The sequence below is a fragment of the Nicotiana tabacum genome, chromosome 3 (assembly GCF_000715075.1).
Source record: "Nicotiana tabacum cultivar K326 chromosome 3, ASM71507v2, whole genome shotgun sequence".
In the NCBI taxonomy this organism is placed as follows: Eukaryota; Viridiplantae; Streptophyta; class Magnoliopsida; order Solanales; family Solanaceae; genus Nicotiana; species Nicotiana tabacum.
The window spans coordinates 107,706,942-107,721,882 of record NC_134082.1 but is presented as its reverse complement, the minus strand read 5'-3'; the positions used below and the strand labels follow the sequence as shown (position 1 = coordinate 107,721,882).

The 14,941-nt window shown below is 37.7% G+C and overlaps 2 long non-coding RNA genes across 2 annotated transcripts; one reads left to right on the top strand and one right to left on the bottom strand.

Annotated features, from left to right (window-relative positions):
- Nucleotides 1-9,268: 9,268 nt before the first annotated feature.
- LOC142179475 (uncharacterized) lies at nucleotides 9,269-10,876 on the bottom strand. The gene is made up of 2 exons (XR_012707715.1): nucleotides 10,179-10,876; nucleotides 9,269-9,583 (listed from the first exon to the last, which is right to left on the bottom strand). It is a non-coding gene; the product is annotated as an uncharacterized LOC142179475 (long non-coding RNA).
- A 1,475-nt stretch (nucleotides 10,877-12,351) lies between these two features.
- LOC107820680 (uncharacterized) lies at nucleotides 12,352-14,499 on the top strand. Its single transcript, XR_012704086.1, has 2 exons — nucleotides 12,352-12,584; nucleotides 13,346-14,499. It is a non-coding gene; the product is annotated as an uncharacterized LOC107820680 (long non-coding RNA).
- Nucleotides 14,500-14,941: the final 442 nt, after the last annotated feature.

Genomic DNA, 14,941 nt, shown 5'->3' with positions numbered 1-14,941 from the left:
ATTGATTGTACTAATCAAATATTGAATGTCATATAAAATAGATTAATTGATATAGTTTTACATTTTATCAACAAAAAAAAAGATATACTCTACAAATTAAAATGAGTAAAATACCACAAGAGCAGCCTTTAATTTCCAGTTCGTCCACTATCAAGTCCCAGGGGGTCTTGGAATCGCTAAACCTTCTAGTAGGTTTTCCATCCATGAAATCCTTCCCATATGGCTCAAAATTACATTTAACAACCGTTTCTATGTGATTATTGTTTCCTAGATCAACAATGGAATCTACGAAAGCAAAAACAGCCTTCATTGTTACATTTTCCGGTAGCTGAAATTTCCCTTTTATATATGAAAACTTCTGGATTACAAAGATGGAAATTCGACGAGAAAACTCGACCAAGCTAAACCAGCAATAAGGGACTCGTCGGCAACCTCTACAGCTTGTGAAAATCCAGGAAGAACGGAAATTGAGTTTTTGAAATCAGCGTTCTTTAAATCTGTGAAGATCTTAGATTTTTTCATGTTTTCAACCTTTTCCAGATCTAACTTTTGTATTTTTAGCCACTACTAAGGTGTTTTTTGGCGTGTGAGTGAGAGTAGTGTTATGTCAAGGGGTGAGAGGAGATTAGGAGGATGGCTATGGTTTTTGGAAGGGGAATGGTGGCTGTTTTTTTTTTGTGAAGAAAAAGAGAGAGAAAGTTGCTAGCGTTCTTCAAAGGGGAAGCTCCTCGTTCTTCTTCTAGTGAGGAATCTTAGCTCAATTTAACTTCTTTGAAAATGACTTTTCAATAGTTACACAAATGAATGCCAAACAATTAGTGCAGATAAGCACAGAAAATTCGCTCATCGGGCACAAATACACAATTAAACAGGTAAATGACAGACAAATAAGAAAGATAAGCACATAAGGTTCGCCCCTCGGGCACAGTGTCAACAATCCGCCCCTCGAGCATTATCTCAGAACAATACCAGCCCCCAATAGTAATAGATCAACTCGGGTCTCCAGACCCCCAATAGTCACACACACGACCAGTACACACGGTCTACAACAACAGTATCGCCCACCGGGGTAGATACATGAACAAGTAAAGCAAGAAACTCATGGGGCGTACCCAAATAACTAGCAAAGTATGGTTATACATAAGAAAAGGTGGAACCGAGATCAAATAATACAGAGGCATCTCTGTGGCAAACTGAAACAATACCTGTAATAACAGCATCTGAAGCAATAGCATCAGGTCTGCCCGAAAGTGCATAGAAATGAGCCTGACTACCACTTGATCGATCTCCTCCTCTGGGGTGACCCCTAGATGACTGGGAGGGTGGTGGTGAATTAACTGGCGCTGGAGCCGATGACTAATTCACCCGCACGCCTCAAACTGGAACTAACATATCACATAACCGTGCAATCGACTAATTAATAGTGGGCTCTCCCACTTGGCTCGAAGCCATAGACCAAAACATACACCGTAACTCATAACGCATATACTTTATTGCTGCCATAATACCAAAGTGAGATTAAACTCAATCTGTCATAAACTCGTGAAACACAAACCATCTGGTACTTTATATCTTCTGCAAATCTCGCATTCACTCTCGTAGTAGTCAAGCCTACTCTCTTGAGCAATCCAAATTCAAATTGTAAAGCATATATTTCCCTAGTAACAGAGATCTTCTAATAAATGACACAAGGGATTACACAAACTTCAGAACAATCCACAGGAGATAATCCCACATGCTTTGCCTCAAACTAACATTTCTATATACCTTCCACCATTATAAACATTACGTAGTCACTTAAACTTCCTGAGTCTAAACTCAGACCGCAACATGAAATTTACTCCACTCCCAACTAGGAAACATCGGAAGATTCTTCACACACCCATAACTCGAGGCTATACCTCAAATCAAGATGAAAATCGAGCACCTAATAGTCCTCCTATCCTCCAGCAAACCCTTCTTGTCGCTTCTAAAATCACATGAATATATATCACACTCACATCACACTCATCACGTAACTATCAAGTCATCACCTCCCTTAATAGGGACACACTAGAACATATGGATCCAGAAATACGCACTCACGAAATCAATAGCTCAGGGCTCAAACTATAGGCAAAAATCCGGCCTCGAGTCCTCCAGACTAGCCTAACATCAATGCACAGAGATCACATCTCGCCCCTCAATCAGGAAATCATAAGCCATCGATGCATATCCGATACCGAGCGCTCATGCGCACATACGAACACGTGGAAGAGATTCAAAGAGTTACATTTCAAGATGAATCAAGGATGCACGATAAGAATTCAAGAATGTGAAATTTTTCCTAAAGGTTCTACAGCCTCTCGAGGATAAATACAGATGTCTCTGTATCGATGCGCGAGACTCTACTAAACCTGCTCATGACTCGTGAGACCTATGTAACCTAGGCTCTGATACCAACTTGTTACGACCCTAAACCCGGACCGGTTGTGATGGCGCCTCTCGTAAAGACAAGGCCAGCCAACTAGTCCTAATTCAATTTTTAAATAGTTAAATATTAATAAACAGTCTAAGCATGAGTAATAAAACCAAAGACTAAGCAAAAGATTTTATAATGTGTGGAATACAACCCAAACACAGCCCGATACCGGGGTGTCACAAGTCACGAGCATCTATTAAGGTCTAAATACAACTGAAAAGTCTGAAATATATAAAATACAGACTAATAAAATAAAGTGGGAAAAAAGCAGTGCTGTGAACGCTGGCAGCTACCCTGCTAAACTCTGATGCCTCTGCCTTCGGTCAGCCAATACCCGTTACCGGGTTCAAAAATACCTGAATCTGCACACAAGGTGTAGGGAGTAAAGTGAGTACTCCAACTCAGTGAGTAATAATCATAACTAAAATCTGAATGGTAAGAAATCACGAAAAGTGCATCAACATGTTGTATAAAAGCAGTACAAAACCAGTAAAAAAACAATGAAGCTGAAAAATCTCTTTAAAACATCTTACCTCAGTTTAACTTCTTTGAAAATGACTTTTCAATAGTTACTCAAATGAATGCCAAACAATTAGTGCAGATAAGCACAGAAAACCCGCCCCTCGGGCACAAATACACAATTAAACAGGTAAATGACAGGCACATAAGAAAGATAAGCACACAAGGTTCGCCCCTCGGGCACAATGTCAACAATCCACCCCTCAGGCAATCACATAGTACAATACCAGTCCCTCGGGCTATATCTCACATCACAATGGGTACCCACGCTCACTGGGGATGTGCAGACTCCTGGAGGGGCCCATTACGGCCCAAGCGCAATATCAAGCCACCTAGTGGCATCATAAACAGGCTCTCAGTCTCATATCAATATCAACAAGCCACCCCGTGGCGTATATATCTCAGACCCTCGGCCTCATAATCAAATTAGTGTATCACCGCTGCGGCGTGCAGCCCGACCCAGAAGATATCCTCACAACACAGGCCCTCGGCCTTACTCAATCAAAAATCACATAAGCCTCTCGTGCAACAGTAAAACAGTGTTTCTCAGCCCAAAACATCATTTAAATATCATTTGAGTATTAGAACTGAGTGAACATGGCTGAGTTTTGAAAAACAGTGGAAATAACATGACTGAGTTCAAGTATAAAGTCAAAATAGTGAGGCAATATCAACAAAAATTCCTGAAGAGTTCAAATAGTTGGCACGAAACCCAAATATGGCATTCAGCCCAAATAATAATGATAGCAAATAGATTTCAGTCAAATATACGCTAAAATCATCAATCGGGACGGACTAGGTCACAATCCCCAACAGTGCACGACCCTACGCTCGTCATCAAGCGTGTGCCTCACCTCAATATAGCACTACGATGTGCAATCTGGAGTTTCAAACCCTCAGAACATCATTTACAATCATTACTCACCTCGATCCGGTCCAAACTCTGGCCCGCGATGCCTTGCCCGCACAAATCGACCTCCGAATGCTCCAAATCTAGCCACAATCATTGCATAATCATTAAAATATGCAAAGGGAACGAAGCCCACTCGAAAATATCTAATTTTATATCAAAATCCTGAAATTGCTCAAACCCGCCCCCCTGAGCCCACATCTCGGAATCCAATAAAATTAGCATCAATGGAATCCTTATCCTCACACGAGTCTATACATATCAAGAACATCAAAATCGGACCTCAAATGGCCCTTCAAATCTCCACTCAAAGGTCTCTTAATCTCAAGCCCTAATTACCTATTTTTGCTACTGATTTTTCCATGGATTTCAAGCTTACAATGATAGAATTCATCATAGAAATAAGTTTAGGGACCAAAAATCATACCTCCATGAATCCTCTTGAATTCCCTTTTCAATTAGCTCTCTCAAACTTCAAAATCGCCCAACAATGGAGGTACTTAGCCTCAAAATCGCAGAATAGCCCTTTTAAATCATTCTGCCCAGGTATAAAAATCCTTCTTCGCGAACAGGGTCAAAGCCTCGCGTTCGCGAAGCACAAAATTACTTTGACAAAATTTCATTCACCGCGGACGCGTCCTACCATTCGCGAATGCGACTCCCTTTCCGCGAACGTGAAGAACAAATAAATCCTCAAACCTAGTTGTTCACTTCCCCTACGCGAACGCGGAGCCTCCCTCACGACCGCGATGCACGACCAACCTAGCCCTTCGCGAACGCGGAGCCTCCCTCGCGAACGCGAAGGCTAAAATCTCCACCTCACCTGCTAACCCTTCGCGAACGCGAGGGCCTACTCGCGAACGCGAAGGCCAAATGCCTACAACACTGAACAGAAAATTTTCTGCAACTTTGCAAAACATGAAATGGTCCGATTGACCACCCGAAACTCACCCAAGGCCCTCGGTATCTCAACCAAACATGCCAACATATCCTATAACCTCATTCAAACTTGTTCCAACTTTCGGAATGCTCAAAACAACATCAAAACACCAAATTCACATCAGATTCAAGCTTAAGAATTCCAAAACCTTATAAATTACGCTTTCGATCAAAAACCCAACCAAACCACGTTCGAACGACCTGAAATTTTGCAAACACATCCCAAATGACACAACGGAACTACTGCAACTTTCGAAAATCCATTCCGACCCCTATATCAAAATCTCACCTATCAACTGGAAAACGCCAAAACCTCAATTTCGCCAATTCAAGCCTAAACCTTCCACGGACTTCCAAAATGCATTCCGATCACGCTCCTAAGTCCCAAATCACCCAACGGAGCTAACTAAATCATAAAAATTCTAATCCGAGATCATATACAAACAAGTCAAATCTTGGTTAAACCTTTCAAATTTCAAGCTTCAGTTGAGGACTATTACTTCCAAATTTATTCCAATTACCCTGAAAACCAAAAACAACGATTTACATAAGTCATAATATATCGCACGGGGCAGGTCATACTCGAGAACTGACGAGCAAAGTGCAAAATCTCAAAACGACCGGTCGGGCGTTATAGTACTTGAGGTGTAACTTGTGAAATGTTGTGATATTTGAACACTTGTAGCGCCCATGTACTGGATTCTTTCCTTGAGATTGTTATGTTTTTTTTACTTTGGGACTGCAGATCGATATTCCGGGAGATTCCCCTGCATATTTATAGTTGGGACTACGGGAATGCACCCAGGAGATTCCCCTGTACTAGATATTTACTTTGGGACTACGAATCGATATTTTGGGAGTTCTCCCTGCACATTTATATTTGGGACTACGGGAATGCACCAGGGAGATTTCCCTGTATTGGATATTTAATTTGGGACTACGGATCGATATGCCGGGAAATCTCCATCATATATATTGAGGATACCAAGAAATCCTCGGGATACCAAGAGATTCCTAGAACATATATTGAGGATACCAAGAGATCCTCGGGATACCAATAGATCCCCAACACATATATTGAAGATACTGAGAGATCCTTGAGATACCAAGATATCCCCAGCACTTATATTGAGGATACTGAGAGATCCCCGAGCATTTACATTTTGGACGGGATCCCGAGAGATCCCCTATCGATGAGTATAGGGTGTCTAAACAAAAGAAAAGTACATAAGAGTGTGATGAGGGCGCAGGATGCCAAGTGTTAGGGTTCAAGTATTGAGACCCGTATTGTATGATTATGAGATGAGGTGTCACAGGGTCACTTATATTCGAAGGTTATCTGTTTGAAAAGATTATACTCAAAGGTACTTATTTTCAATTAACTATTTTGAAATATCACCGGGTGACTTATATTCGAAAAATATTATTTGAAAAAACGTTTATTCAAAAAAAAAATATTTATTTGAAAGAATTATATTCGGAAGAGACTTGTTGAAAGAATTATATCTGAAGATATTTATATGGAAGAATTATATTTGAAAGATAATTATTCGAAAGAAGTACAAAATATATTTATTGGAAAAGATTATATTCTAAGGATTATTATTTGAAAAACTTATGGGTTAAAGATTTACATTTGAAGGACTTGGTTAATTGGTTGTACTTGTATTCATTAGTTGTTGAACAATATTTATAGTGTTATTGTTGCCTTGCTGTTTATATCACTAGTTTATTTTTGTTGCTATCACTGCTAGTTGTATTCCAGTAGTATTGTGTATGCTATATTGCACATGTTATTTGACTAGTACGTGTCTTGACTGTACCTCGTCATTATTCCACCGAGGTTAGTCTTGATACTTATTGGGCACCGACTGTGATGTGCTTATACTACACTTCTGTACATTTTTGTACAGAGCCAGGTATTGGAGATATCAGACTCGGACAGAGTTAGTGTGTTGATCGCAAGGATTCAAGGTAGAGCTGCTTGGTCATCGCAGTTCCTTGGGGTCTTTCTATTTTATTGTACTGTCAACTCTTATTCAAACAGTATTGTATATTCGATCCTTAAGATCATTGCATGTATTCAATTAGAGTTTGTGACTCAGTATTACCAGTCTTGGGAAGTTGTTATAACTATTTCCGTTGTTGGTTTCGACACTTGTTTCTATTTATAAAAATAAAAAAATGGCTTGAATCGTTATTAAAATCGGCTTAATTAGTCTTAGAGACTAAGTGCCATCACGGCGTCTGTGGTGGGATTTTGGGTCGTGACAGAGTGGTAACCCTAAGTTGACATCAGGTTATGCTGGCATCAACTAGGGAATGGTGACCCTGCGTTGGCATCAACTAGGAAGTGGTGACCCGATGTTGGCATCAGGTTATGCTGGCATCAGTTTATGCTGGCATCAACTAGGGAGTGAAGACCCTATGTTGGCATCAACTAGGTAGTGGTGACCCTACGTTGGCATCAGGTTATGCTGGCATCAACTAGGGAGTGGAGACCCTATGTTGGCATCAACTAGGAAGTGGAGACCCTATGTTGGCATCAATTAGGGAGTGGTGACCCTATGTTGGCATTAGGTTATGCTGGCATCAACTAAGGAATGGAGACCCTATGTTGAAAAAACGACTAGGGAGTGGAAACTCTATGTCTAGAAATAAAATCAACTAGGGATTGGAGACCCTATGTTGGAAAAAACGCAGCTAGGGATTGGAGACCCTATACTACTATGATTTTGAACTTTTCTTCTTTTCTTTCTTTCCATTTCATTTTTTCATCATTTTTTTATTTAATGAGTGAAAATACATGAAAGAATTTGGATAAGACTTCCCTTTTGGATTTATTATTGCTGCAAAGCTATTTTAGCCTCTGCGCGGTTTGCTTTTGTTGCACCTGCTTCTTGCAAGGTTGCTTTTGGATTGTACCCGTTTCCTGTTTTCAAATAAAGAACAATTGTTAGTTTGAAACGGTGGTTGGTTTTGTGGCCTTCATCGTTTCAGTCACTTGATCTTGATCGGCTTTTTTGATGATACTTTCAACCGCAACTGGTTGTTTCTTGAAAACCGATTTCATTTTTGGCCCCGGAGTAACTTTGGCTTTCCAAACTTTACCGTGACGGTTAGCCACGTGGGACTTAACCTTTTCAACTTTATTTTGCCTTTGTGGGCTTTTCCCTTCTGACTTGTTTTTTTAACTTCGGAGCATTGGGGAACCTTTGGCTCCTCAAACTTTGGCGCAACGGCTAGTCGCGTGGGACTTAACCTTTTCCAACTTTGTTTCGCCTTCGTAGGCCTTTGATTTCCGGCTTCTTTCTTCCGACTTCAATTTCAGAGCATTTGGGGTACCTTGTCTTTTCAAACCTTTGCCAAGACATTTAGCCACGTAGGACTTGACCTTTTCAACTTCATTTGCCTTTATAGGCACTTCAATTTGATTTTCTCCTTCCAAGAGTTTTGATTTCGAAGCATCGGTCGCCATGGCCGGTCGAGGTCGACTTGATCCCCCTGACGAGGCTGGATGCCTTTTTGCATATTAGCTTGTATCAAATGAGAACCCTGTAAATCAGTCTTACCATCCTTTCTTTGTCTTAGTTTCGGAACAGAGTTAGAACGAAAGGAATTCAAAGAAAACAAACAATGGAATAGAGAATGAGTTTAAAACAAGAAGTGTCCCTTCGGGGAAAGGAAAGAAGGACGTATCTGGAGTACATGCGGACTTCAATAAACATGACATGCATTTTGGATTGGATGCCCGATTTGTGTAAACCGTCTGACTCTCAGAAATTCATCACAACTTTTGCCTCAAAATCGAGAAACCTTGCCAGGACTCTGTCGATCCAATGGCTGTGAGGATCCTCTTTTGTCTCTTCTCACAGTCGCCTTATAGTGCTCTTTGCGAGTTTTCACTAACAAGCCTCTCTCATCTTTTATTTCTCTGCGCTTACCATCGCCTTACGGTGCCCGTAAGGTTTTTCACCAACAAGACTCTCTCATTTCATTTCCCTTATTTTGGTCGCATTAGATCCTGTGACTGTATCTTCCAATTCTTGAACATTCTCATTGATTGATCGGAAGGACTTTGAAAAGGATTTGGGTAAAATGACTTTGGACTGAATTACAACTTTGGAACCCTTCAGGCGAACCAGTGAGAGGCTGCCTACATATCCTTTCGGAATCAAGTCGAACGTAGTTCGAGGAACTTTGTGTTTGATTTTCTTTTGTTTTTTTCTTTTGTTTTATTTTCTCTTTCTTTTTTCTTTCCTTTTTCCTTTCCTTTCTTTTTCATTTTCTTTTTGCCATTTTATTCCTTTTTTTGTATTTTTCTTTTTCTTCTCTTTTTCTTCTTTTTCATTCATTATTTTTTAATATTAACTTCCAGGTTCCAAAGAGGGTAATCAAAGAATGGGAGCCGACTCAAAGGCTTTGCAAATGGTTGAATATTTGGATAGTGAAAAAGAAAACTTTCTTTATCCCAATCGGAGAATATTATTGCTATATAGAGGATCCAACATAGTACCTTTTGACTTCATTTGCATTGACAATTGTTTGAGGGACATTTTCTTCGATGTGTCCCAGGTACAACGCACATTTTTGGTAGTACTCTTGTTACAATATATGGACTTTTCAATCTGGACCAATTTTCCTTCAGATGTTCCAACTCTTTGTTATATTTCCTTAAACTTATCTTCATTGGGATCTAATTCTTGATTCATTATTTCGAGATCTGACAACATTTCAGGATCTGGGCATGAAGTCTGCAAGCATATTTGTTATTAAAATCTGCATTTAACAGAACTGAAAAGAGAATAAAAAAAGTGACAAGATTAAGAAAAGAGACATTCATGGACAGTGAAATATTAATTTCATTTGATTTTTTTTATTCTGATGATTTTTTTTGAATTTTAAGGATAGAAGGGTTTACATCAAAAAGTAAGACAATAAAGTAAAACGTCCGAATCACACCCCGAGATAATCCGGATGCAGAAAAGATAGCAAGACTGGCTACCGAGACTCCCATCTGATAGGGAACTTTCAGGCTTGGGGATCATTTTTGGCTTTTCTTCTGTCTCGGCAGTGGCTGCAATAGCCTTCAATGCCGGATCTAATTCCTTATTGTAAGCAGGCAACAGATTGTTCGTCACTAGTTTCCAGTTTCAAGTGAAACTCGACCTAACATTTTTTTTTATCCTAGGGCCTATCTCACTATTCATTTAGGCAAAATTATACTCTGTAATTATTGATTATACTAATCAAATATTGAATGTCATATAAAATGGATTAATTGATATAGTTTTACATTTTATCAAAAAAGAAGAAGATATACTCTACAAATTAAAGTGAGTAAAATACCACAAGAGTAGCCTTTAATTTCCAGTTCGTCCACTATCAAGTCCGAGGGGGTCTTGGAATCGCTAAACCTTCCAACAGGTTTTCCATCTATGAAATCCTTCCCATATGGCTCAAAATTATATTTAACAACCGTTTCTATGTGATTATTGTTTCCTTGATCAACAATGGAATCTCCGAAAGCAAAAACAACCTTCACTGTTACATTTTCGGTAGCTGAACTTTCCCTTTTATATATGAAAACTTCTGGATTACAAAGATAGAAATTCGACGAGAAAACTCGACCAAGCTAAACTAGCAATCAAGGACTCGTCGACAACTTCAACAACTTGGGAATATCCAGGAAGAAGAGAAATTGAGGTTTTGAAATCAGTGTTCTTTAAATCTGTGAAGATCTCAGGCTTTCTTCATGTTTTCAACCTTTTCCAGATCTAACTTTTGTATTGTTAGCAACCACTAAGGTGTTTTTTGGCGTGTGAGTGAGAGTAGTGCATATGTCAAGGGGTGAGAGGAGATTAAGAGGATGGCTATGGTTTTTGGAAGGGGAATGGCGGCTGTTTTTTTTGTAAAGAAAAAGAGAGAGAAAGCTGCTAGCGTTCTTCAAAGGGGAAGCTCCTCGTTCTCGTTCTAGTGAGGAATCAAGGAGAAGATAGAGGAAACGACGCTGTTTTTTTTTTTTGCCAAAGGGGAGGGTCCTGATTGTGTTCGGGGAAATAGAGATAAGGTTATTTTAATTGTAGCGAATGAGTATTGGGCTAAAATATTTGGGCTGGAGTGTGGGTAATTGGGCCAATCTTTGAAGCTCAAAAAATAAAACTTTTTCCTTTCATGTAATTTCATTTTGATTGCAAATTCTACCTAATTAAATCCTAAATTAAAACCTAACTTAAATCAATTAGCAAAATTAATTCTATTTATCTATTATAAAATACATGTAAAATTTGAAAAGATATTTTGTTTGATTTTTACGTATTAATTCTAACAATTAAATAGTGAATAATTCCTAAAATACAAATTAAACCTAAGATGACATAAAATTAAAATGTGACAATTTTTATGATTTTTCTTATGATTTTAAAATATTAAACATGCATGAAATGCAACTAAATAAACAAAAACTCCTAAAATCCATTAAAATTATTTTTATTCTATTTTTAGGAGTTATTTCTATGAGGGGAAAAAATTAGGTGCTCACATCAGCCAATCCAATCTTTCATGAAAGAACAAAACATATTGAGATAGATTGTCATTTAATCGAGAAAGGATAAAAACTGGATAATTGGCACCACAATACATTTCTATCAATTCACAACTAGCTGACCTTATGACCAAGGGTCTAGGATCAACACAACATCATTTCCTTTTATCCAGGTTTTGTGTGCTCGATTGTTTCACCCATAAGCTTGAAGGGCAGTGTTGTCATATAGACTAGTTATACATAAACTTAGTTGAGGAGCTTATGTGTAAAGTTAGGAAAGTTTTGTCCTTAAGAAAAAATTAGTTAGAGGCGATTAATTGTGGGATTTATAAATACCCACACTCACGTGTATTTTGTGACTTGAATGAATATAGAGCTTCTACTTCTCCACTTCATCTCTTCCCAGGAGGCAGATTTACCGTGTAAAATATGGTTCACGTGAACCCGTGGTCCTCTTGTTAAAATATATCCCCTCTGTTCCAATTTATGTGAACCTATTTGACTAGACACGAAGTTTAAGAAAAAATGAAGACTTTTGAAATTTGTGGTCCTAAACAGTTCAAAAAGGGGTCTACAATATTTGTGTGGTTATAAAAGCTTCTCACTAAGGGTAAAATTGAAAATTCAAATTGTTTCCAAATTTAGAAAGTGGTCATTCTTTTTGAAACGGACCAAAAAGAAAATAGATTCACATAAAATGGAACGGAGAGAGTATATATATGATGTACATAATTTGGCAAAAAGTATATATATATATATATATATATATATTTGATGTTTTCCATGGTCAAAAGAGGTGAAGTGGTGCATTGATTTTGACCCCTTATTTCCAGTTGCCTAAGGTCACAGGATCGATTCCCAGCAGTCTGATCGCTTTAAATTTTTATTAAATATTTCTTTTCTTTCTATTTCTACTAACACAGCTTTTCCTTAAATATTTCTTTTCTTTCTATTTGTATTAACGCAACTTTTCTTTTTGTTCCTTAAAACTCTAAAGCACTTCCCAGTTCCCGCACGCTTGGAGTTTTTCTCGATTTCCCCATCCCCAAATGTAATACTATTCCTAATCTAATCCCAATTCATCCCAAAAGTCAAAAAATATAAAACCCTAATCAGCTAATTCCTATATATTATTGTTCTTGTCTCCTGTGTTCGTCAAAGTGAACAAAATTGTTAAATTCAAAGCATTTAGAAGATTTTCTTGGTAAGAGGTAAAGTTTTTTTTCAGTTTATCTAAAACTTTTGAAAAGAATTCCCTGGTTATGATTTTGTTTCAATCTGTTGCATGATTTTACTTGAAATTTCCAGCAAATCTTTTTCTTGATGTGGTAAGATTTCTCTTTAGAAATGGATTCATTTCGTGATCATAATGAGAGTGAAGATTCCGAGTATAAAGGTCTTTTTCTTGAAATTTTATGGAGATAAGCATTAGGATGTGGGAAAGGTAATTTTACACAAAGCTTCAAAAAATGATATGATAATTTGTTCAGCAATTCAAAAGGATATTGAAGATGCTTGTGCTAAAGAAACAATTAAAGCTATCATCAAAGACTTGGATGGTGATTTCTTTGGGATATTAGTTGATGAATCAAAAAACATCTCACATAAAGAGAAAATGGCCCTAGTTATACGACATGTTAACAAAAGTGGGGAGGTGAGAGCCCTTTTTGGGTATTGTTCATGTGAATGATACGTCTGCACAAACATTATAGAAAACAATTAATGATTGGCTTTTGGTTCACTTATTAAGTTTATCCAAGTTACGTGGACAAGGTTATGATTGAGCTAGTAATATGCAAGGAAGAATAAATGGCTGAAGTCTTTGATCTTACAAGATGCCCCATTTGCATATTGTATTCATTGTTTTGCTCATCAATTGCAATTGACACTTGTAGCTCTTTTCAGAAAGCACCCGGATGTGAATAATTTTTTTGATGTCATTGAATACTATTGGAGTATCTTTCAAACGCAGGAAATCACTTTGACAACACCAAGTAGAGAAGCTGGAAGAATTACTTAAATATGGAGAAATACTTACTGGGCAAGGATTGTATCAAGAATATGGACTCCAACGACCAGATGATACTCGTTAGGGATCCCATTTTAAGACCTTGAAAATTTTCATGGTTATATTTTCTTTGATTATTAATGTGTTTAAAGATATGCAACAGAATAGTCCTCATTCTCTTGAGAGATTTGCAGCAAAAAATCTTTTGGGCAATATTCAGGAATTTGAATTTGTGTTTATGTTGCACTTGATGTTCAAGATGTTGCTTCTTACAAATGAATTGAACAAAGCTTTACAAAAGAAAGATCAAGACATCGTCAATGCTATGAGCTTGCTTGAGCTTGCAAAGGCAAGATCACAAACAATGAGAGAAAGTGAATTGGAGTCTTTGATAAATGAGGTTTACTCATTTTGTGGTAAACATGATATTATGATTCCCAAAATGGATGAAGACTACTCAAGGTCAAAGCATAAGAAGTCTGATGTTTCATATGCACATCACTTTAGTGTGAAAATATTTTATGCAGTTATTGATTTGCAACTTCATGAGCTAAATAGCCGTTTTGATGTAGTGACTAGTGACTTACTCCTTGGTATGGCTTGCTTGAATCCGGTCGAATCATTTGCTAATTTTGACAAAGACAGAATAATAAAGTTGGCCGAGTATTATCCAAGTGAGTTTGATGACAACAAGCTTCGAGATCTCAATTTTCAGCTTGATAGTTTCATTGTCTATGCTCGAATGTGTGATAGCAAGTTTGTCAAACTTGAAAGGAATTAAGGATCTTGCTATAGTGATGACAAAGACAAAACTGGATCAAACTTGTGTCATGTTTATTTACTTGTGAAGCTGACTTTGATTTTACTTGTTGCTACTGCAAGCGTGGAAAGAGCATTCTCCTCAATGAAGCTCATAAAAAATGATCTACGTAATAACATTAGTGAAGAATTTTTAAATGTTTATTTAGTTTGCAATATAGAGCGTAAGGTATTTGCAACTGTAAGTAATGATGCTATTATAGATCATTTTCAAAGTATGAAAACTCGTCGAGTACAATTGTAAATTGATGATGTTTTCTTTTTTTGTGATAATGAAACTAAATATTTTTTGCTCGCTACGTTATTGTACTGTAAAAATTTATGTCATCAAACTTAATATTTATCTTAAAAGCAATGGTGAACCTATCTTTCCGGAATCCTAGATCCGCCTCTGTCTCTTCTCCACCTTCTTTGTAAAATAGCGCACTCAGAATCAATTGCATGCTGCATTATCGAATGGATTTAGCTGATTTCATCACTTGGAAAAATTTGATATTGGATGTATCTCTTTTTCTAATGAGTGATATCTAAGATGGGTGAAGCAGGGTAAACCAATTGTTTACAAAACCCAAATCGATCACCATCAATGGCGGAGCCACATTGAATCAAGGGATGTCAAGCGATACCCCTTCGCCGGAAAATTACACTATATCGCTAGATAGATTTTTTTATTTTATGTAGATTTACTGTACGTTGACACTTCTTAACTTTTCGATATATCTAATTATTAATATTTTGACA